This window comes from Bufo bufo, chromosome 9, assembly GCF_905171765.1.
Source record: "Bufo bufo chromosome 9, aBufBuf1.1, whole genome shotgun sequence".
In the NCBI taxonomy this organism is placed as follows: domain Eukaryota; kingdom Metazoa; phylum Chordata; class Amphibia; order Anura; family Bufonidae; genus Bufo; species Bufo bufo.
In genome coordinates, this window is record NC_053397.1 from 130,284,730 (window position 1) to 130,309,009 (window position 24,280).

At 43.1% G+C, this 24,280-nt stretch overlaps 1 protein-coding gene across 5 annotated transcripts in view; it reads left to right on the plus strand.

Moving 5' to 3' along the window:
• Positions 1 to 24,280, plus strand: part of LOC120979628 (E-selectin-like) — a 1,421,133-nt gene that overhangs the window by 572,776 nt on the left and 824,077 nt on the right. For all 5 annotated transcript variants that reach the window (XR_005774339.1, XM_040408494.1, XM_040408497.1 and 2 more), the window contains exon 3: positions 18,130 to 18,513. The gene's annotated coding sequence lies outside the window, so the exon portion shown is untranslated. The remainder of the gene's footprint in view (positions 1 to 18,129; positions 18,514 to 24,280) is intronic.

The window sequence follows — 24,280 nt, forward strand, 5'->3', positions numbered from 1 at the left end:
CCAGGGTGTCCAGCAAGCATCATACAGGGATGTTCCTCGAACACCTTGTGATGAAATTCGGAGGGAATAAACAATTTCCCCGGAGGATAAGAGTCCAGTGCATCCTCCTGGGTCTCTAACACCTTTGCCTCAAGATCAGGATATAGGGCGGATATGACTACCCCTTCAGACAAAATAGGACTAGGATCTTTAGTATCACCCCCCGCATGAAAGCTGCGTAACAAAGCATCCGCCTTGACGTTCTTAACCCCAGAGCGATAAGTAATAATGAAGTTAAATCTGGTAAAAAACAATGACCATCTGACCTGCCTTGGGTTCAGTCGTTTAGCCGACTCCAGGTAAGCCAGATTCTTGTGATCAGTAATCACCGTAATAGGATGAATTGCTAATTCTAACCAATGACGCCATTCCTCAAAAGCCAACTTAATGGCCAGCAATTCTCTATTACCCATATCATAATTTCTTTCAGCAGTCAAGAGTTTTTTTGGAGAAAAATAAAAATCACATGGGCTCCATTTACTAGGTGAAGGACCCTGCAACACAATTACTCCCACCCCTACTCTGGACACGTCAACGTCTACAATGAATGGCTGTGACACGTACGGTTGTACCAGAATAGGGGCTGAAGCAAAACATTCCTTCACTGCAGAAAAGGTTTGTAATGCCGCATCAGACCAAACAACGATATTGGCACCTTTCCTAGTCATGTCTGTTAAAGATTTAATCACACTCGAATAGTTCAAGATGAATTTACGGTAGTAGTTGGTGAACCCCAAAAACCGCATAAGCGCTTTTAGATTTTTGGGTCAATCCCAGTCCAACACAGCACAGACTTTCTCGAGATCCATACGAAAACCTGAGGATGAGAGCAGGTAACCCAGGAATTGCACTCCCTGAACTGCAAATACACACTTTTCCATCTTCGCATACAACTTATTCTCCCTTAGGATCTGTAACACCTGTCTCATATGATCCTGATGAGTCTCCATGTCTGGAGAATAAATTAGGATGTCATCCAGATATACAACAACAAACCTCCCCACCAGATGATGAAAGATGTTGAAAAGTGTTGAAAAACCACTGGAGCATTGGTTAACCCAAAAGGTATGACCAGATTCTCAAAATGACCCTTAGGGGTATTAAAAGCCGTATTCCATTCATCTCCCTCCTTGATCCTTACCAAATTATATGCTCACCTCAGATCCAATTTAGAGAACACCTTGGCACCGACGACCTGATTAAACAAATCTGGAATTAAAGGAAGGGGGTAAGGATCACGGACAAAATACGGTTGAGCTCACGGAAGTCCAGACATGGCCTAAGAGTATCATTCTTTTTTTTTACAAAGAAAAACCCAGCAGCCACTGGGAATTTGGATGGTCTGATAGGTCCCTTCACCAAACTCTCGGTGATATACTCTCGAATGGCCTTTCTTTCTGGTTCCGAAAGATTATACAACCGAGATTTGGGCAGTTTAGGCTCCGGGAATAAGATTGACGGGACAATCATACTCCCGATGCGGAGGTAACTCCTGGTTACCACTTTCAGAAAATTCGGAAATTAACGAGGGTACAGTTTTAGTGGTAACCACAGAGAATGATGTATTAAGACAGTTGTCTATGCAAAATTCACTCCAATCGAGAATCTGTCTCGCTTGCCAGTCGATGGTCAGATTATGTTTGCTTAACCATGGTAAGCCCAAAACCAATGGAGCAGGCAGACTCTCCAAAACAAAACGTGAAATGACTTCCTGATGAAAATCACCCACTCTTTAAATGGATGTCATTCACCACCTGTGACAATCATTTCTGGGTTAGAGGTGCTGAATCAATTGCAAAGACAGAAATACTTTTCTCTAATACACTGGTAGTCAACCCATGAATATGAACGAACTGTCTATCAATCAGGTTAACCCCTGCTCCACTGTCAATAAATACCTTGATTTTCACAGTTTTGGACTCTAGCACCACCTCGGCAGACAGGAGAAATCGGCTACTACCAGTAAATGACAAAAGTAAGTTTTCTTGCTCCCCACCCACACCACCAATAGTAAATTGGGGATTTTTTTTTTTTTACCTTTACACTGAATGTACGGACAAATTTTCACAAAACAGACTCCCTTCATATGACCAAAGCTCTTGCCAGCAGTCCCAGGAGTATCTCCCCCTAACTGCATTGGCTCATCACAAGGCGTAACCACAGGTGTCTCTTTACCATAAGTGTCAAAGGAAGCCGCCACCTTATTTGACAGGATGTCCTGAGGGTGGGGACCCTTATATCTCTCCCTCAGGCGTCTATCAAGACGTACAGCAAGGGACATAGCTGCTTCCAATGACTCAGGTTTTTCATGAAAGGCCAATGTGTCCTGCAGCCTTTCAGATAGACTCTGACAGAACTGGCTATGGAGAGCAGGACCATTCCCCTCCGTATCTATAGCCCATCTCTTACATTCAGAGCAATAGATCTCCACGGAGTGCTCTCCCTGCTGTAAACCACGTAACTTGGTCTCGGCCTGAGAGATCCGATCCGGGTCATCGTAAATACGACCCAAGGCTCTAAAAAATTCATCTATCGACTGGAGGGATGGTGATCTGGTCGGCAGAGAAAAATCCCAAGACTGGGCATCATCTTTAAGCAATGAAATGATCATACCCACATGTTGACACTCATCCCCAAAAGAGTATGGACACAGCTTAAAGTACAATTTACATGATTCCCTGAACCGAATGAAATTGTCACTACCCCCGGAAATTTTGTCTGGGAGGGCAACCTTAGGTTCAGGGCACCCCTGGTACCCACCACCGGAAACCAGCCTCTTGTGGTCTCTGAATCTGCTAGACTGTCGCGCAGAGGTCTGCTACCTCCATAGACAGCCCCTGCAGCTGTCTGACCAGTGCACACATAGGATCCATAGCTGCACTGACCTGAAGAAAAATTTAAAAATTTTGGCGGTATGATAATGTCACAGATGAGGTACAGTATAGGAGGAAACACCACATTGACAACCAGGAGGGAAAGGGAAAGCCACTAGGCCTCAGCGCTAGGGAAAGGAAAAAGTCACCTCCTAGAGAACCTTACTCCTGGCCCTGACTCCTAACCGTATGGGCATCCCTTGAAGGTAGGAACGCCCATACCCTGGAACCTGTGATCCTGGAGACCCTAAAGAGCAATATGGATATTGGCAGGGCTAAGACAACACGTTCCTTCTCAGAGGAAGAAACAAGCGACTCCCTGAGGCCTAGTAACAAGCAACATTGAAGGAAAAACAAAACAAGACACTTAACTGCTGTAGTGAGATAGACGAGCAGGAACTTGAGAGAGTACCACACACCAGCTCTTACAAAACCAAATGAAGCTTTCTTACCGCACAGTCAGAAGGGTGGGGTAAGACTAAATAGGGTAGAAGCAATGACTACTAAGCTACACCTGAAAAAAGGGATGTATTCATTAACAACAATCAAGAGTAATCAAAGAGGCTGTTATATTCCTCCACGCTCCACCATTCTCCTTTATCTCCTGAAATCTATCATGGGAGGGACCGTGACAGGGGCCCACTGAGATTTATCTCCTAATGGCCCTAATGAACCTCGTGCTGGCCCTGATCATCCGATAGTTGTGCCTGGGAAAACTCCATATACTCCTGTACCACCAACTCCTACTCCTCCTCCAGTTGTAGCTCCTCATCCTTCTTCACTTGCTCCTCCATGCGACTTTGTCTGACCAGGTCTCTAACAGCCACAGGGCAGCACCATCTTTCACCATCCTTTGTTGTATCAGCATTTGCTCTATTGTAAATATCAGGTAAATTAACTGATTAATGCCGCTGTTATCCCTGCTCACCAAACTGGTGTCCTCTTTGAAAAGGCATGAGTACCAGAATTGCATGCCTGATAAGCTGCCACTGACTGAGTTTAAAATAACCCATGCTGCCAGATGTGGTGTGGTGCATGATGTTATCCCTGACGCTGTTCTTACAGATGCATGGTTGTCATTGCAGATTAAGTGGTACTAAAGCAGACCATGCGGTTGTTGCAAGTCTAGGAGGGCCTTCTTAGCCAGATAAGAACATTGGAATGTCTACTGGACATTGCCAGCACCTTCTGCACTTGTTTGTTTTTGTTTTAGAAAGCATTGCACCACTATATTTATCATGTGCGCTATGCAAAGAGCATGTGTTACTTTCCCCAAATGCAGCACAACCACAATATTTTTACCATTGTCACTGATCATGTTTCCCAGTTGTAGTCTATTGCTGCCTCCAACCCCTTTCCTTCTCTGATGTTCCTTCCTTCTGATTAACCAGATCCAGTACCCAGGTCTCCTGTCCAACACAAAATCATCACCCCTCCTTCACTGATGTCACTTCTTCTCATTAACCAGATCTGGTGGATCCAAGGGGGGGGGGGGGCGGGCAACGGGTCAATTGCTCCCCCCCCCACCCAAGAATATAGTTTGAGAGAGGGCTAGCAGGGGAAGGAAGAAGAGCGGGGACAAGAGGGTTACAAACTGCCGCGGGACCTGAAGAGACCGCCCACAGCCGCGGCGCGGGGAGGAGACAGAGCATTTCTTCTACTCACACACAGTGTCGGGAGCCTGCGTGAGCGCCTGCAGCAGGGTGTGCGAGTCTGCGCACGCTGACGCAAGAGACTGGCCACAGCCACAGCGCCGGAGGAGACAGAGTGTTTCTGACTGCAGCCGGCGTGTATGGAAGCGCCTGCAGCCAGCACAGAAGGGTGTGTGAGTCAGAGACTAAGTTAAGAGTCTAATAGTACAGCTATGATATGAAAAACATCTTGTGACCCTCTTGGAATGATCATTTTCCACTGAAGAAACAGACCTGCTTTTTTTTAGTGGCTAGCAGTAAGACTTTTCTTTCTTTTTTTTTTTTTTACAGAAAATAGCCCTAATTATTAGAAACTTGTGATGTTTCTTTGTCCATTGGTCACTGAGTTTGTGAGTTGTACCTAACCTTGTCTGCATGATGATAACTTATATTCATGCACTAAAAAAAGCAGGTCTGTTTCTTCAGTAGTACCTGTAAGGAGTATAATTCTGTGCCCTGTTAGAGGGGACCCTCTTTAATGAGGTCTTAAAGTTATAGCATAATACTATGATTCAGGAACCATTACAAGAAATCTGTCTACATCTGTACTCTGTGGTAAGGTGTGGGGGTCCTGTGTTGTCTCTGTGGTGCGGGGGGAGTGCTGCCATCTCTCTCCTCAGTGCAGAGTGTGATCAGACTGGCCCTGCCTCATACAGTATATACTATCCACCTCACCTCTCCACTGCCTCATTCAGTATATACTGTCCACCTCACCTCTCCACTGCCTCATACAGTATATACTGTCCACCTCTCCTTTTAAATAAGGTTAGAGCTGTACAATAGGTTAAATAAAATAGTCTATTCTATAAGCAACACATTATTTTCTGTCCGCCGCCACAAAACAATCTGGAAGTGCCCCTCCTGAGACCAGGCTCTGGATCCACCACTGGGTCCTGTCCAACACAAAATCATCATCATAGTCAGATTTCTCAGATTGTGATATTGCAGCTTGCCGCTCCCCAGGGCTGATCGTGTCCCAGGTTTATAGGAATGCCGAGTAGTGTGGGGCAGCCTCAATAGTTTTCTCTGTGTAAAGAAAGAAATCCCGGCAGTCTTATCTTACTTTTCGGTTATGCTTTTAATTAACTCCACATATTGTATAGCGTGTACAAGGACGTGTTTCGGCTAATATGCGTTTGTCAACAGGTAAAAAATCAGGTATACACGTGGTATATATAGGTGAAGCAATGAGTCACACATTAGATGTCAGATTCCCCATTTCTGGCGGTAATCAAACAAAACACAACAAATGATATAAACACAATACATGATACAAATATAACTTGTAATTATGTGTAGTCAAAGGATACAGTCTAATCTTCCAGTGATAATATTTTAGTGTGAGGATAAGGTCTGCAGATAAAATTAATAAAAATAAAATGATAATTTATAGATACACATATTTAGAGATCTCATATTCCTTGTTTAAGCCTCTCGGTTGTAATGTATCCAACATATGGATCCAATACGCCTCTACGTAATAAAAGTTTTTTGATGTCACCCCCTCTCCTAGGTCTCTTTATTTGTTCCAAAACCTGGAATTGTGCAATGGAATGTTTATATTTATCAAAATGATAAGGTAGAAGTAACAGCAGTTTTTTTTGTCCTTATTGTCGACTTGTGTTTAAAAATCCGGTCTCTTATGATCTGCATTGTTTCTCCAATATATAGCAGCCCACATGGGCATTTTATGAAATATATAACATTGGTAGATTCACAGGTGAAAATGCCATCTATTTTGAAGGCCTTCCCTGTATGGGGATGGTGAAATACAGAGCCCTTTATAATGTGGGAACATTGAAAACAATGGAGGCACGGAAAAGTGCCCTTTTTTCCAAGTAACTAAGATGCTCTGTCTCAAGCCCTCTTTATTACTACCCAGGCCTGCATGTACCAATTTATCCCTGTAACTAGGGTTTCGCTTATTACAAATCAAAGTTGGATTTTTAAATTCCTCCACACCTGGATAGGCCTTAGTCAGTAATTGCCAGTGTTTTCGGACCACATTGTCAAAACCTGCGTTGTAAGGATGAAATTTGTGAACAAATGTCACTCTCTGTAATTTCTTCCTATCAGAACTGTTCATTTGTAGAGTTGAGCGAACACCTAAATGTTCGGGTTCGAGAAGTTCGGCCGAACTTCCCGGAAATGTTCGGGTTCGGGATCCGAACCCGAACCGAACTTCGTCCCGAACCCGGTCAATGGGGACCCGAACTTTTCAGCACTAAAAAGGCTGTAAAACAGCCCAGGAAAGAGCTAGAGGGCTGCAAAAGGCAGCAACATGTAGGTAAATCCCCTGCAAACAAATGTGGATAGGGAAATGAATTAAATAAAAATAAAAAAATAAAAAATTAACCAATATCAATTGGACAGAGGTCCATAGCAGAGAATCTGGCTTCACGTCAGCAGAGAATCAGTCTTCATGTCATAGCAGAGAATCTGGCTTCATGTCAGCAGAGAATCAGTCTTCATGTCATAGCAGAGAATCAGGCTTCACGTCACCCACCACTGGAACAGGCCACTGTCACATATTTAGGCCCCGGCACCCAGACAGAGGAGAGAGATCCAGTAACAGAGAATCTGGCTTCATGTCAGCACAGAATTAGTCTTCATGTCATAGCAGAGAATCAGGCTTCACGTCACCCACCACTGGAAGAGGCCACTGTCACACATTTAGGCCCTGGCACCCAGACAGAGGAGAGAGGTCCCGTAACAGAGAATCTGGCTTCATGTCAGCACAGAATCAGTCTTCATGTCATAGCAGAGAATCAGGCTTCACGTCACCCATCACTGGAAGAGGCCACTGTCACACATTTAGGCCCTGGCACCCAGACAGGAGAGAGGTCCCGTAACAGAGAACCTGGCTTCATGTCAGCACAGAATCAGTCTTCATGTCATAGCAGAGAATCAGGCTTCACGTCACCCACCACTGGAACATGCCACTGTCACATATTGAGGCCCCGGCACCCAGACAGAGGAGAGAGGTCCGTAACAGAGAATCTGGCTTCATGTCAGCACAGAATCAGTCTTCATGTTATAGCAGAGAATCAGGCTTCACGTCACCCACCACTGGAACAGGCCACTGTCACATATGTAGGCCCCGGCACCCAGACAGAGGAGAGGTTCATTCAACTTTGGGGTTGCCCCGCAATATAATGGTTAAAATGAAAATAAAAATAGGATTGAATGAGGAAGTGCCCTGGAGTAAAATAATATATGGTTAAGGGGAGGTAGTTAATGTCTAATCTGCACATGGGATGGACAGGTCCTGTGGGATCCATGCCTGGTTCATTTTTATGAACGTCAGCTTGTCCACATTGGCTGTAGACAGGCGGCTGCGTTTGTCTGTAATGACGCCCCCTGCCGTGCTGAATACACGTTCAGACAAAACGCTGGCCGCCGGGCAGGCCAGCACCTCCAAAGCATAAAAGGCTAGCTCTGGCCACGTGGACAATTTGGAGACCCAGAAGTTGAATGGGGCCGAACCATCAGTCAGTACGTGGAGGGGTGTGCACAGGTACTGTTCCACCATGTTAGTGAAATGTTGCCTCTTGCTAACACGTTCCGTATCAGGTGGTGGTGCAGTTAGCTGTGGCGTGGTGACAAAACTTTTCCACATCTCTGCCATGCTAACCCTGCCCTCAGAGGAGCTGGGCGTGACACAGCTGCGTTGGCGACCTCTTGCTCCTCCTCTGCCTTCGCCCTTGGGCTTCCACTGGTTCCCCTGTGACATTTGGGAATGCTCTCAGTAGCGCGTCTACCAACGTGCGCTTGTACTCGCGCATCTTCCTATCACGCTCCAGTGTAGGAAGTAAGGTGGGCACATTCTTTGTACCGGGAAACCAGCAGGGTGGCAACCCAGTAGTCCGCACACGTTAAAATGTGGGCAACTCTGCTGTCGTTGTGCAGGCACTGCAGCATGTAGTCGCTCATGTGTGCCAGGCTGCCCAGAGGTAAGGACAAGCTGTCCTCTGTGGGAGGCGTATCGTCATCGTTCTGTGTTTCCCCCCAGCCACGCACCAGTGATGGGCCCGAGCTGCTTTGGGTGCCACCCCGCTGTGAACATGCTTCATCCTCATCCTCCTCCACCTCCTCCTCATCCTCGTCCTCCAGTAGTGGGCCCTGTCTCGCCACATTTGTACCTGGCCTCTGCTGTTGCAAAAAACCTCCCTCTGAGTCACTTCGAGAGACTGGCCTGAAAGTGCTAAAAATGACCCCTCTTCCTCCTCTTCCTCCTGGGCCACCTCCTCTTCCATCATCGCCCTAAGTGTTTTCTCAAGGAGACATAGAAGTGGTATTGTAACGCTGATAACGGCGTCATCGCCACTGGCCATGTTGGTGGAGTACTCGAAACAGCGCAACAGGGGACACAGGTCTCGCATGGAGGCCCAGTCATTGGTGGTGAAGTGGTGCTGTTCCGCAGTGCGACTGACCCGTGCGTGCTGCAGCTGAAACTCCACTATGGCCTGCTGCTGCTCGCACAGTCTGTCCAGCATGTGCAAGGTGGAGTTCCACCTGGTGGGCACGCCGCATATGAGGCGTTGACCAGGAAGGCCGAAGTTACGCTGTAGCGCAGACAGGCGAGCAGCGGCAGGGTGTGAACGCCGGAAGCGCGAACAGACGGCCTGCACTTTATGCAGCAGCTCTGACATGTCGGGGTAGTTGCGAATGAACTTCTGCACCACCAAATTCAGCACATGCGCCAGGCAAGGGATGTGCGTCAAACCGGCTAGTCCCAGAGCTGCAACGAGATTTCGCCCATTATCGCACACCACCAGGCCGGGCTTGAGGCTCACCGGCAGCAACCACTCGTCGGTCTGTTGTTCTATTCCCCGCCACAACTCCTGTGCGGTGTGGGGCCTGTCCCCCAAACATATGAGTTTCAGAACGGACTGCTGACGTTTACCCCGGGCTGTGCTGAAGTTGGTGGTGAAGGTGTGTGGCTGACTGGATGAGCAGGTGGAAGAAGAGGAGGAGGAAGCTGAGTAGGAGGAGGAGGAGACAGGAGGCAAAGAATGTTGCCCTGCGATCCTTGGCGGCGGAAGGACGTGCGCCAAACAGCTCTCCGCCTGGGGCCCAGCCGCCACTTCATTTACCCAGTGTGCAGTTAGGGAGATATAGCGTCCCTGGCCGTGCTTACTGGTCCACCTATCTGTGGTTAGGTGGACCTTGCCACAGATGGCGTTGCACAGTACACACTTGATTTTATCGGACACTTGGTTGTGCAGGGAAGGCACGGCTCTCTTGGAGAAGTAGTGGCGGCTGGGAACAACATACTGTGGGGACAGCAAGCGACATGAGCTGTTTGAAGCTGTCTGTGTCCACCAGCCTAAATGACAGCATTTCATAGGCCAGTAGTTTAGAAATGCTGGCATTCAGGGCCAGGGATCGAGGGTGGCTAGGTGGGAATTTACGCTTTCTCTCAAATGTTTGTGAGATGGAGAGCTGAACGCTGCCGTGTGACATGGTTGAGATGCTTGGTGACGCAGGTGGTGGTGTTGGTGGTACATCCCATGTTTGCTGGGCGGCAGGTGCCAACGTTCCTCCAGGGTGGAGGAAGAGGCCGAGGCTGCAGCAGCAGAAGAGGCCGAGGCGGCAGCAGCAGAAGAGGTAGCAGGGGGAGCCTGAGTGACTTCCTTGTTTTTAAGGTGTTTACTCCACTGCAGTTCATGCTTTGCATGCAGGTGCCTGGTCATGCAGGTTGTGCTAAGGTTCAGAACGTTAATGCCTCGCTTCAGGCTCTGATGGCACAGCGTGCAAACCACTCGGGTTTGTCGTCAGCACATTGTTTAAAGAAGTGCCATGCCAGAGAACTCCTTGAAGCTGCCTTTGGGGTGCTCGGTCCCAGATGGTGGCGGTCAGTAGCAGGCGGAGTCTCTTGGCGGCGGGTGTTCTGATTTTGCCCACTGCTCCCCTCTTTTGCTACGCTGTTGGCTCGGTCTCACCACTGCCTCTTCCTCCGAACTGTGAAAGTCAGTGGCACGACCTTCATTCCATGTGGGGTCTAGGACCTCATCGTCCCCTGCATCGTCTTCCACCCAGTCTTGATCCCTGACCTCCTGTTCAGTCTGCACACTGCAGAAAGACGCAGCAGTTGGCACCTGTGTTTCGTCATCATCAGAGACGTGCTGAGGTGGTATTCCCATGTCCTCATCATCAGGAAACATAAGTGGCTGTGCGTTAGTGCATTCTATCTCTTCCACCCCTGGGGAAGGGCTAGGTGGATGCCCTTGGGAAACCAGGCAGCAGAGTCTTCAAACAGCATAAGAGACTTCTGCATAACTTGAGGCCTCAGACACTTTCCTGATATGCATGGGGGTGATGTGACAGACTGATGGGCTTGGTTTTCATGCGCCATCTGTGCGCTTTCTGCAGAAAGACCTGGGTGGGAGATATATGTGAACGTGCCTGGATGCACTGGCGGCCACCCAATTGACTAATGCCTGTACCTGCTCAGGCCTTACCATCCTTAGAACGGCATTGGGCCCCCACCAAATATCCCTGTAAATTCTGGCGCTACTGGGACCTGAGGTAGTTGGTACACTAGGACGTGTGGCTGTGGCAGAACGGCCACGTCCTCTCCCAGCACCAGAGGGTCCACTAACACCACCGCGACCATGTCCACGTCCGTGTCCGCGTCCCTTACTAGATGTTTTCCTCATTGTTCCCGTTTCACCCCAATTTTGAAAATGGCAAATTTGGGAATAGTTTTTCAACCCAGAACAAAAACTGTGCTTTTACGATCACTACAAATAATTTGACCAGCTAAAACAGTACTGATTTGGAGGAATATAAATGTCAGGGCTATTTTTTAGGCGCTGTCTGAACAGGTATACCTTTAATCACAGAATTAGACTGTATCTGCACTGTAGCGTGTGTGTTAAGTTTTTCAGAATGACACTATCAGCACCTTGAAAGTAGGAATATAAATGTCAGGGCTATTTTTTAGGCGCTGGGTGACAGGCTCAACTTGCCCCTGATGTAGTATATGGCCAAAAAATAACCACACTATTAATGGTTAAACGCCACTTGGGTGACACAGGCTCAGCCTGCACCTGATGTAGTATATGCGCCAAAAAATTAACCACACTATTGATGGTTAAAATGCACTTGGGTGACACAGGCTCAGCCTGCACCTGATGTAGGATATAGCAAAAAATAACCACACTATTGATGGTTAAATGCACTTGGTGGTAGGCTTGTGCTGGGGCACCACAAGCCACAAAATGGCCACCGATCACCCCAGAAAAAAGTGATATAAAACGCTCTGGGCACCTAAAAAAAGTGAGCAATTCAATATTAGCACTTCAATGTTCCACAGCTGGAGATCGATCACTGAATTAAGTCTTTTGGAGGAATTATCTGCCTAATCTCGCCCCTAACGTCGCCAGCAGCAACTCTCCCTATGCTTGAATCAGCAGAGTGACGTGCAGCGCTACGTGACCAAGCTTATATAGAGGCTGGGTCACATGCTGCACTGGCCAATCACAGCCATGCCAATAGTAGTCAAGGCTGTGAAGGCCTCTTGGGGCAAGTAGTATGACGCTTGTGATTGGCTGCTTTGCAGCCTTTCAAAAAGCGCCAAGAAAGCGCCGAACACCGAACCCGAACCCGGACTTTTACGAAAAAGGTTCGGGGTCCGTGTCACGGGACACCCCAAAATTCAGTACGAACCCGAACTATACAGTTCGGGTTCGCTCATCCCTATTCATTTGTTTATCAGGTCATCTTTAGCCCTGTCCAAACTTCAGGCAGGACTCGGATTATGCTTCAAGCTCAGGTAGTACTACTATCCTATCTAGCTTTCCTACTTTAAAATTGGCAAGCAAAAATGTATTAAACATTTTTCAAAAAAACAACAGATCGAGCTAAGAACACACAGAAGAAAGAACAGGGTTACAACCCGACAACAGAAGTGGAAATAACCAAAGCTTCCAAATTGGATGTGGTAAATATTTCCTCCAAGCAACTGATATTTCGCTTTTATGACTTAATTTTTCACCAACGAATAATTTTGATTCACTCCAAACTTATCACTGGGACTTTTTTTAAAAGTCACAAAGGAAGTTCCAAAAGCTATTCCGATAGGCAGTGATGCATAAAACTGGAGTAGCCTTTCTAGACAAAAGTGTTAGGTTCAAAGAGGAGCGAAATTTAACAAACAACCTGTGAATTTGATAAGTTTGAAATAAAGTACTTCAACCACACACTGAAGAAAAACTGACTACAAATATTACCCTCATGATTCCTCTCAAAGCATTTTGGTTGAATGTAGTAGACATTAATGTTATCCCCAGCATATCACTGACTTTTATATCAATGCAGCGTCGGCTCAATTAAATGTAGTGTGGGAGGCCATAATGGCTTCCAGCTTATCAGCAGGAATAAGCGAAGACTTAGTAATTGGGGAAGCAACTGCAGGATAGATGTTGAGATTGAGGAGTATCTGATAAATTTTTACTCTGTCACAAGTATCTGATATAGATAGAATAATCTTAGATGCTCCAACAGTGCTGGATGAATTGCAGGATGCAGTGTCATCTTTAGCTAATAATAAAGCTCCTGAACTGCAGAGTTATACAAGAAGGGGTGGTAACAGGTTATTCTATCTTGACTATCATAAGTAGACATCTTGGTCAAAATTAAAAATGTCTGATTCTATGAGAGAGGCAATGATAGTTTTTCTTCCAAAACCTGATAATTCGCCTTTAGGGCTGGACCCTTATAGGCCTAATATTTATTGCTGGTAGACACAGAGATTATAGCCTAAGTACTGGCTACTTGTCTGTCTAAAATTAGACATCCCGATCAGACAGGGTTCATGCTGAATTAATCAGCAGCTATTATTGTGAGATATTTGTGCCTGAAAGTTCCCAGCAAACAATACAGGTCAACAAGTAGTCTGCTCACTAGCTACGGCAGTGTTCAATGGCTATATATGTGAGCGATCCTCTAAAAAAATGAGGTTTGGGGATGTAGTCATTGCTTAGATCCTTTTATTATATGATACACATTGGCTAGGATTAAGTTTAATAATTACTTAACTGAAGCATGCATGTTAGGTAGAAGTACAAGAAATAATGGAAAGATTCAGACTCCAGCACTCACTTTTTTTGAAGTGTCAAGTTCTCCATCTTTATTGTAGCAATTGTGCACAGACAATACAGGACTCAAATTCTCTCTGGTGTAGGCTGTTGACGCGTTTCGAAAAAATTCTTATTCGTAACAGTGGTGTGTGTCGGTGTTCATCAGGTATAAATAAGAGCTCAAATGTGTATAATTAACGTTATAGTCACTCCCACCCGTGACTATGCACAGGGTGGAGAGAGAAAACAGCATGGGGCAATTGGATTCCTCTCCTTTGCACAACACATGTCTCTAATAATTATCACCTGGAGCACCAGAACCATTCCAATTGAATATCTGACATACAGAGATTTACATAAAGTTACTTTAAAAACATACTTGTTTCTATACATACAGATTTTCTCTTCTAACATATTAAAAATTTCATAACATACAAATAAAATATGAAAAGAAAAGAAACCAAAAATGTGAAAAACTCTGCTGGCAAATCCGCTGCGTTGGATAGGTATTCATTCACATTATATTCGCGTTACTTCTCAGTTTGGTTTCTGACTTTTTCAAATAGTGTTGCTGGATATATTAATAGAAAATATATACATGCATAAATATTCAGCATGTATGCCATAAGCGTATAGAAATATTCATTGATCCATACATTCATAAATTATAGGGCAATATTAATAAAAATGCATAATTTCCCTTACTTAGGTTTGAGACCCTTTGGATATCTTGTCTCCAGTTTTAAATATCCAAAAAGCCCTCTCAGGTTTACTTGATGTCTTATGTTCCCTCCTCTGATAGAGGTTTTTACTTGTTCTATGGCATATGCTTTAAAATGTTTGGGGCTCCGGTTATGTTTTTCAATAAAATGTTTTGCTACATTTGATATGTTGGTGTAGAAGGGTTGTCTATATAGTTCAGGTGTTCCAAAATCCGATTTTTGAATTTTCTTATAGTGCACCCTATATACATTTTGTCGCAATGTTCACACCAGATCACATAATCTACTGCTTTGGTATTGCAGTGTGTAGGACTTAATATTATAAGTTTGAGTGTGATCTGCATTACAAAAAGTTTTTTTATTTTGTGCATAAATGCAGTGTGCGGCAGCGCTGACTACGGCAACGTGTGAACCCTTTGTATGTTAGCCATGTACTAGTTTGTGGGCAAGTTTCTCGTACGAACATAGACGGGGACAGAGAGTTTCCTATTGTGTGCGGTCTTTTTGATACAATCCTACAGCCCTCTTTGAGTACGTATTACGTATGTTGTTCTCATATAATACTGGCAGGTATTTTTTTAATAATATTCTGAATTAGATTGTATTGGCGGCGGTACGTAAGTACCAGAGTTGGGTTGTATTATTTTTTTGTTGTTATTTTCCCTTGATTCCTCATCTGTATTAATTTGCGCATATTGTATTTTTTCCAAACACTGTGTTTTGGCTCTTTTGTATATCATTTTATTTTTGTAGTTGTTTTTACCATCTTCATTTATGCTTTTGTTCTTATTTTTATTTTTAAAAAGCAATAATTCCCTGGGTTTATTTTTTGCTATTTGGAGGCCTCTTGAGATCATCCCATTCAGTATATTTTCTATCTAAGAGGCGCCGCCATATAACATAACCATTTCTGTTTGAACGCTTCCAATGTGTTACAGTTTCTCCTGGCCCGTATAAATTCTCCCACTGGGATAGATTTGATGGTATGGTGGCAGTGATGGACTGTCAGCCCGTAGAATTGTATTCCCTGCAATCTCCTTTCTATAGGTTTTTGTTTGAATGGTTTTGTTTGGGAACCCGTGAGCCTCAAATCCAAAATTCAATCATACTCGAATCTTCATTGTATGTGAATTTAAGGTTATAATTCTTATTTTGTAGGTACTGCATGAACTTGGTGTATGGCAGGCACATCGCTACTCTAGATTATGAGCAGATCGTCGATGTACCTGCCATACCAGTTCAGACAGTGAGCAAATGGATTATTAACATTATATATGTATTTTTGCTCCCAATAAATCATTGTTAAATTAGCGAGGGCTGGGGAATATTTGGCCCCCATTGAAACACCCTGTGATTAAAGGTAAAACTCATTGTCAAACAAAAAATAATTATGGCACATGAGGAAGCGGGTTACATCAAGGGACATAATCAATAAATTCATCCCCGTATCCACTGCACCTATGGAGATGATACTCTAATGCTTCTAGTGCAATGGAATGTGGGATAGAGGGTATAATGCTACCACGTCTACCGTGAGCCATCTGTAATGGGATTTCTATTGTTTATTATAGAATGACCGGAGGACTTCTGATGTGTTCCTTGATGTAACCCGGTGTCCTCTTGACCAAGGTTGGATTATACAGTCCAGCCAATTACCAAGTCTTTCTGTTAAGGACCCTATGCCACTAACTATAGGGCGTGGGGCGGTGGATTTACCTTTTTGTGAATCTTTGGGACTGCATGCATGATTGGGGTAATTGGATAGTTTACATTCATGAAAACATACTGCTTTTGTGTAATAAATGCATGATTCAAACCTATCTTTAGGATTTCTTTTTATTCTGTTTTGGTATTTACAATAGGATTGGAGGGAAGTTTGATGTATGTATTGTCCTCTCTCAGGATTTTATTATTTGATTGTAGTATACCTCTCTGTCAAGGACGACCAACTGATCCCCCTTGTCTGCCATTTTTATAGTTATTTTTTTATTGTCTGATAGCTCTTTAGAGCTTGTTTTTGTTCTTGTGGGATACGCTGGCGTCCTTGAGAGTGTCATGCATTTGTTTCAGTTCCTTCTCAACTAGTTCCTGAAATAAATCCATATTTAGACATGGTGTCTGTTGTACCTGTCACCTTAGGTAGGGAACAGTGCAGACCTGACCTCCACCACACCACCTAAATGGCATCCACCAACTGAGTTACAGTCCCTGACCTGACTAAGTGCGCAGGACCTACTTAGGGGAGACAAAAGGAAAAGTAAAAAACCAGAGAATACTGTCATTGACAGTGTCCTATTACACATGAATCACCTGACGAAGGAGGCCATTATACTCTCTGAAACACGTTGCTTTTCATACAATAAAATATACCTTTTTATTTTGCATCTGATCGGTCCCCTGCATTCTATGACAGCACAACTTGAGAGTCCACTTTTTCCTCGACTACAAGCATTACTAGGGAAGACACAATGTAGAGTAATATACCAAGCAATGTCAAAATCGTGAGGTAACACCAGAACCAGATCAGCAGTTAGAGTCCAACAACAGGCAGAAGGTCACAAGTCCAGAAATCCACATGAAACACAACCAAAGCATGTGAGGCCAAGAAGACCTATCACAGGCAACTGTTGCCAGTAGTTGCCTCTTTAACCCCTTCAGGACACAGACACTTTTAACTTTAACTTCCCAGGCTGATTTTCCCACTTCTTCTTATCCAAGCCGTTCTGAGAATGTTTTCTTGTGGACACATTGTACTTCATGTTAGTAATAAATTTTAATCAATATGTTTTACCTTTTTTTTTTTTATCCAAAAATTAGAAAAAAATTGAAACATTTCACTATTTTCTAAATATGCATTTTTCTGCTTTTTTGGGTTTTATACCTCACAAAATAATTATTAGTTTACATTTTCCATATGTCTATTTTATGTTGGCATCATTTTGTGAATGTCATAAAAAAAAATAGGACGTTAGAAGGCTTTTTTTTTTCAAAATTTTCAAGGAAAATTTCCAAAACCATTTATAAACACCAATTCAGTTATAAAGTTGATTTTGAGCAGCTTGCGTAATGAAATCTCGGCCCCTCAAATTATTAAAAACTAATGCTACAAACTTTGTTAACCCTTGAGGTGTTCTACAAGAATTAAAGGAAAATGGTCTGATCCCTCTACAATGCATTACAATACATCAGTATTGCAATGCATTGGTTGTAAGTGTATTACACAGTGTAATACACTTACAGCCTGCTTGCCTGTGAGACCCAGGCGGCTGGGTCTCACAGGCTTACATGGAAGGCATCCGGCAGCTTTCACAGCCATTGTGTCCTTGTAACCGCAGCGTGGGGACCCGATGGGGAGGAAGCTCCCTCCCTCCACACACCCTGCAAATGCTGCGGTCAGTTATGACGTGGCACAGCTAGGGTAATGCGTCAGCATCAGTGTTTTCACTGATGCCTGGCTCGCAAGACTGATTTCTTATAAAATACAGATAAGAATATAGTTTAGGAAACTGTGTGTATATAGTAAGGGGTGAGAAACAGCTGATAACTCTAGAACAAGGGACATTTTATCTGATAAGATATATCAAAAAGTTGCTTACATTCGCCTGCACTATTGATTTATGCAAAGTTGTCATTTTACATTTAACTTTATGTTATATTTTACACGTAAATTATGAAAAAAAGATTTCTGAAACACCATCTCTGTTTTTTTTTTTTTTAGGATTTTAAAAATTGTAGGAGTATCTGCATGGACTTATCATTATAGCACCAAGGTGCATACATGGAATGAATCCCGTAATTGGTGTAGAAGAAATTTTACTGACATGGTTGCAATTCAGAACAAAGAGGAAATCTCTTTTTTAATCCAAAACCTGCCTGAAGATGATATCCACTATTGGATAGGGTTGCGAAAAATAAACCAAATTTGGATTTGGATTGGAACCAACAAATCGCTCACAAACCTGAAGAAAATTGGCACAAGGAGAACCCAAAACAATAAAAAGAAAAACCCAGATTGTGTGAGATTTACATCCGAAGATCAAAAGAGAGGGGGAATGGAATGATGAACAATGTGATAAAAAAAAGAGGGCACTATGTTATCTAGGTAGGTGTCAAGGCAGTAATTCCACAATTATCTACAATAGGGAACCCCTAAAAAAAATTCTAATTCTAGGGAACACTTACATCTGCTTCATCCCTTTTGTAAAAGTGACAGCTTTTGCTGATGTTGTCTTTTGGGGAAGCCCTAACCAGGTTACATCAAACCCTGGTTGGTAAACACTGCTATTTTGATAGAAAACTATCCAGCTCTTTAAACTAATATAAAACTTTAATCCAATGTTGCTGGATATAAAAATCTGACATTTTAACAAAAAAGCACAATTTACGTATTTCAAATTTTATAGCTCATAAAAGATATTTTTCACTCAAAATGTCCAAATATTCAGACTAGGTTAATACAGTAGCCACATTTTTAGTTATTCTATCTAATATACAGAGATGTTAGCACATGGGTGGACATAGAATGTCCACCGTTACCTCTACACAAATTTCATTACAGAGAAACTAAACCTTTGCATCAAATTTTAATATAATATCCTTAATGCCTAAAAAAAACTTTTTCTAATATACTTTATTTATTTAATTTTTTTAATTTTTCTTAGGTCTTTTCCTTACCTAAACGCACCATTTCACTGTGCACTTAAAACTCAGTTCTCTGTACACAGCTGACAGCTCAGCGATGAACGGAGTACGGAGTGTGAAATGTACGAATGGGGCTGCAGCAGCACTGTGAGTCAGGCAGGAGTACATATTTACTGCTCCTGCCAATACCCCTAGAGGATTACTAACTCCTGGCATAGCTCATGGGTACAGGATACCAATGTGCTATGCCAGGAGTTAGTAAACCTCTGGGGGAGCAGCGATATGCTCTCCTGCCATACTCACTGCGCTGCTGCAGCCCCATTGATAATTTCACAGTCAGTACTCCGTACTCGCTGAGCTGTCAGCGGTGTACAGAAAACTGAGTTTTAAGCGCACAGTGAATGGTGCGCTGTAGGTAGGGAAAAAAAAATGCAAAATTTATAATAAGTATATTAGAAAGGTTTTTTAGGGCATTAAAATTTGATGCAAAGGTTTACGTTACTCTTTACTCTTATATTATTGCAAACATGCTAGCAAAACCCTTGACAAATTCCAACCACATCACAACATGTGTGGCCACATATAGAAAAATCAACTCCCAACAGAGTATTGAAAAATGATATTGCTTGTTTTTTTTTAACTTCATCATCTCAGACCACTTATCTCAGTATATGTGGAGCCAAGAGGTAAGGAACAACAAATTTGTACCATATGCGTAATTATGTTCTTCTCTTACAATTAATTTGTAGACAAGCAGGGCTTACAGTGAACTGTTAGAGAAACATAAGAGGGTGATCTATGATGAACTAATATATAATGCATTTGGGAAGTCTTCAGACTCTCACTTTTTCACATTTTGCTATGTTGCGGCCTTGTGCTTAAAATTGTAAAAAATCTAGTTTCTCCCATCAATCTGTACTCAATGCTCCCAATGGATAAATAAAATTGGCGTCGTTAGCCGGCGCATGCGCAATAGTTACTGTAAATGCCGTACAAGGAATGGCATCGCAGTGCGCATGCGCGGCCAAAGGAATGAGTGCGCCGGCGCGGAATATCGGCAGCATAACAAGTTAGTACAAAGGCGGTCAGAGGGAAAGGATGGGCGGGCAGAGGGTAGGAAGGGGGGGATGCAATGAGAAGGCTGAGCAAGCAGGGCACCTAAGAGAGTAACGCTGCCCTGGGCACTTGCGAGCCCTCATTTGCATATCTTATAAAGATTGTTTTTGAGGGTTCTATAAGTCCAGGATTGATGCCAGAGGTAATGTTTTTATTAACTGTAAGCATGCTAGGGAGCTGTGGGAAGGGTTAAAAAAGTGAAATGCTGGTGACAGACTCCCTTTAGGGCTGTTTCACACGAGCGGATGCCATGCGTGGCATCCGCTCCGTGAAAGAGTGCCAAGACCCGATGCAGACTGCAGAGGCACTAAGCATTAACATGACTGATAATGCTCAGTGCCTCTCTGTGACCTCTTTACTAAGAAATCACAGCATCCGCTCGTGTGAAACAGCCCTTAAGGAGCTGGTAGACTCTGCATCCCATATTATGACTAAGAAGGAACAAGAATATATCCTAATTACGGATCCGGCCATCGCTTTGTTCTATCATCTACCTAAGATTCATAAAGATATCTCTAAACCACCAGGCAGACCGATTATCTCAGGGATATCATCCCTTACGTGTAATTTGTCACACTATGTGGATATATTCCTGCATAAACATGTAGTCAAGTTGGCGTCACATCTGAAGGGTACAATCTCTCTGATACAAGCAATTAAAGGAATCACCTGGAAGGACACGTACCGATGGCTTACTCTGGATGTAACGGCCCTTTATTCAAATATTAAACATGAATTGGGGATAAGCTGTACCAAACGCTTCCTCGACGATGATGAGTTTATGCCTGAAGAACAAAAATCCTTCCTTTTGACATGTATCTGTTTCATCCTCACTCACAATGTCTTCAGATTTGAAAAATCCCTATACATTCAGACCAAAGGGACCGCAATGGGCATGCACTTCGCGCCCAGTTTCTCCAGTTTGTTCATGGGGGCGTTTTAGGAGACCCTCATCTATAATTCAAAATATTAGATCAACAATATAATTTTCTGTCAATAGAAGATTGGCACACTCATGCACACGGAGCCACACGGAATCTTAACAATTTATTATAGCTGTGTATGGTTAAAATACAATAAAAATGCACATGTGATAAAACATAAAAAATAAAAAATTAATTAAACAGTAGATTCAATTGCTCCCAATGTTACTTGGGTTTTCTTATTGTGGATACTGACAAGTGCAGGTGTCCACAAAAGATTGCAATGCCCGGGTATTTCTTTAATATATAGCCTACTCTGCTGGTATGCAGGAGGCTATTATTGCACATAGGTTATGGTTACTGTCTTAACAAACGTGTTATTTGTATGTCTGGTTGATGTATATCACAATGGTTGAAATAGGAATACACTCAATTGCAGATATCTTGTGTGTCTCAGCAGCAAACAGACGGCACACAGGTATATTCCACTACTTATCAATGCAGTCCATATGCTTCCCAAATGCTCTATAATTGGTTCTCATAAGAATGTTCACAGAATTTCGCATAAACTTTCGTGTAGATTTTCGTTTGAAAAAATCCGCATAAAAAAATCGTGTGAAGCAATCGCATTGGCAAGATCGGTGCTGGTAATATTTCACAGAGTGTAAGACAAAGTCAATACCAATAACCCACATTTGTGGGCTTACCTTCCCTTGTACTCAGCTGGTTTTTTGAGTTGTTGTTAGATACGGCTGCAGGCCGGCGTCCCGGCTTCTGCTCTGTCGGCGTCTCAATAATTTTTGTGTCACATGGGTTATGTTCCCAGTGATGATTTCCAGCTGGTTTAAGGTAGGTTGTGCGAAGCGTCTATTTTCAAATTCTCGGGGTCTTTGTAGATAACAGTGCACTGTTCAATCGAGGTTCAAATCCTTGTGGGGTGAAGCATTTACAAGACACGTTTCGGGGATGGCTCTCCCCTTCCTCAGTGGCAACACCCCTTGCAAGTGAATTGTGGGTTTTTATACCCTTCAATGTGGATTTTTCACATATGCGATTTATTCTGTCGATTTTAAAGGTATTTCTTACTGCTGTGACTGCCCATATTACTTTATAAGTTCATAGTCAATGCGATTTTGCTGTTTTTTGAATATTTTTATACATGCGTTTTTTTTATGCGATTATTGTGCGTTTTTTCTTCTGATGCGTTTTTTCAATATTTTTTGCATTTATGAATGCTGATTCTACTGTATGTCCTATTTTATTAAAATACCATTCCTAATTCTAGTTATACACAAATTATTCTATATATTCTATATTTATGATGATCCTTATGTTCAAATATCTATCTTCAAAATTAGGCCACAATTTGGCCACATAGTTATGAATCTGACACATTCAGGGAAGAATCAGGCAACGTACACCCACAATCCAGAGAGGATCGCAGTGCTGATAAACAGCCTGACATGCGATTCTCTGTAAATGCATGGGTGGACGACCCTACATCTACAGAAAGCCGAAAATCTCCAGCTCTGAGTTCAGCCCCATTGGCATCATACTCCCAAAATCATAGATACGCCTAGATTCGGCTCTCGACATCTTCTCTATGTGATTTCCCCCCCTCCAGTGTGTGTCTATCTTCTCCAGCACCATAAATAATAAGCCCACACAGCTCTTATTGTGCATCTCTTTAAAATGTTTGGATAGTGGGTTGTTTTCACATCCTTTTGTGATATTATTGAGAAGTTCTGATATTCTAGTTTTTAACTGTCTTTTGGTTCGACCAATATACATATTCCGCATCTAAAAAAAACATGGGGGTTCAGCCAGCTTTGTGCATTTGTTTTTTTTTTCCCTTTGTTTTTTATTGAGGGGGCTATCTGTATACCCAGATTTGGGGCCTTAGTGTATGTGATGAGTGGTTGGGCCGGTAGTATCGGACCAATGGTTTTGTCATATAGAACATGATGCCAATGCCGTTTGATCAACTGCGATATTTGCCTCAATTGGGCATTATAAGGCAAAATTAGTCTGAACTCAGAATTCTTAGTGGAGTCCTGTGGGGGTTTGGTTTCAAAAAAGGATTTTCTATCCAGCTGTCTCACTTTTCCCAATGCTTCTTCGAGTATTTTCACTGGGTAATGTTGTTTTTCTCTAAACTGTAAACTCATTTTTGTGGCCTCCTCCTCAAAATTTTTATTTTCGGTGCAGTTTTGCCTAATACGGCGAAACTGTCCGAAGGGGACATTTATGAGCCATTTTCGCAGGTGACAGCTAGAGAAAAGGATAAACCCGTTTTTAGATGTTGGTTTGTGATAGGTATTGCACAAGTATTTGTTTTCTTTTTTTGTTATTTGTATATCCAGGAAGTCTACCTTCTTTCTATTTATGCCTGCCATGAAACGTAAGTTATATAGGTTCTTATTAAGTTCTTCCATGAATTGTTGTAGCCCATCTTCACCATTTCTCCAAATGAAGATCACATCGTCGATGTAGCGCCGCCATAGGACCAGGTCGCCCCCAAGCTTGGGACCTATGTATTCATGTTCCCTCTGGGCCAAAAATAAGTTGGCATAGCTGGGGGCGAACCTGGTACCCATTGCGGTGCCCCTCAACTGTAAATAATATTCCTCATTGAAGAAAAAATAATTGTGGTGAAGAATGTGATCTACACCCTCCATTATGAATTCTATTTGTTCCTGCTGCAGAGTACCACTGGCATTAAGTTGTTTTCTCAAAGATGAGATTCCCTGTATATGGTCTATTACAGTGTAGAGGGACTGAACATCTAGTGTATTAATGATCCACTCTGGTCGGACGTCCAGTCCCTCCAACACCCCAATAATTTGGGTTGTGTCCTTTATATAGGACTGGGTAGTTTTTACCAATGGCTGCAGCAGGATATCAATATATTGTTGTTGTTAAAGAACCGATCCCCGATATAATGGGGCGTCCTGGAGGGTTTACTATATGCTTATGTATCTTCGGCAGGCAGTAGAAGATCGGCAGTCTGCCCGGTGTTCCCATAATATATTTATGTTCTTGTTCAGTCAGAATGTTCTGCAGAAGGCCTTTATCACAATATTTTGCTAAAACCAACTTAAACTCGATTGTAGGGTCTTTTTTTATTAATTTATATGTAGATTGGTCAGACAGCTGTGATAGACACTCCCCATTGTACTGATCTTTTCC